Raw genomic sequence first — 1357 nt, forward strand, 5'->3', positions numbered from 1 at the left:
TATACTTTCCTTTAATGTTTAATCTAAATATCATAAAATCTTTGAAATCTTCCCTATCTGTAAAACCAGAATTAGATGCTTTGTCTTCTTTTCCCTCTCCACAATTTGTACTCTTATCTTACTCCATTGCATTTATTTGTAGAGAAATCTGTTTCTATTAAAAAGCAACTTAAGGAGGAGGCATTAGGCCTTAGTTATTTTATATACCTGCTCTTCATTTATTATCGCATTAACCTACTTTTCCCATTTACGTCATTAGTGAAAAATCAACTGACTTAATTTGCGCATTGACGATGTATGTCTGGATTAAGGAATGCAGAGGTGTGAGACAAGAGTAACACTGGTTGCAGTGGCGTCACTAGGGTTGATGTCACACCAGTGTGGTAACTCATGGACCTCCTCCCATACAAGCCCCAGCCTGAGCTCCAGCTCGGGAAGCACCCTAAACTCCCAGAACTCCCGTCCAAGCGTCGGGAGCAGGTGCCCAGCTACGGGTGACTCGCCAAGCGGCTCCAGGCTCCAGGCAACAAAGCACTGCAGGGGCAAGCCAGGAGGGCTGCAGAACAGTCTGGGAACATAAAAAATGGCTTCCAACCCCCAGCCTGGCGCCATCGGTGCAGTCCCACTCAGGGCTTGAGCGCTAGGGTCCCACCAGCGCTACCATCCTGACCATGCAGTCTCCAACTAGCTTCCAACCATGCACAAAGGACAAAGGAGAGTGGAGGGATGAGGAGACCGAGGAATCTGAAAGAAGGAGGGAGAGGCAGAAGGTTAGGAGTTGGGAGCAAGGGAAGAGAAGGAAGGGAATGGAAGTGAAAAGAAGAAGGTGTTGGAGCAGACGTGCCACAGAGGACACACCAGCCACCAGCCGCCAGCCGCGAGGCGCACCAAAGAGTGTGAGGGGAACCCTGTATCCTTCATTTTTCATAATGCCTACTTTTCCGTAACAACCTGGTCTTTAGAACTTACCCACGTAGATAAGTGAGTAGTGGGTGTATTTGTATCTTCAGTGCCTGGTAGAAGTAATATAATTTACACTCAGTAAATATTTCTGGAATTATTCAAAAACATGAAACCTCTGTATTGTCCTCCCACTAGTGAGCATTTTGGTTTAACCAAAAAAATCTTACTGGTATTAAGTAAAAAAAAGAAAAGAAAATCTTTCTATATATGTAGATAGATAGCTAAATAGATATAGATGTGATATCTAAGCTAATTTTTCAGAGATATTAATATAAAAAGAAGCCTATAAGCTACTGCTTTTTATGAAGTACAATATTAAAGACACAGAAGAGAAGAAAATTAGGACTGAGGGAAACAGAGAAAACCAGTCTAAACTTCGTTACTGGAATGTTGT

The sequence above is a fragment of the Loxodonta africana genome, chromosome 3 (assembly GCF_030014295.1).
Source record: "Loxodonta africana isolate mLoxAfr1 chromosome 3, mLoxAfr1.hap2, whole genome shotgun sequence".
Lineage (NCBI taxonomy): Eukaryota > Metazoa > Chordata > Mammalia > Proboscidea > Elephantidae > Loxodonta > Loxodonta africana.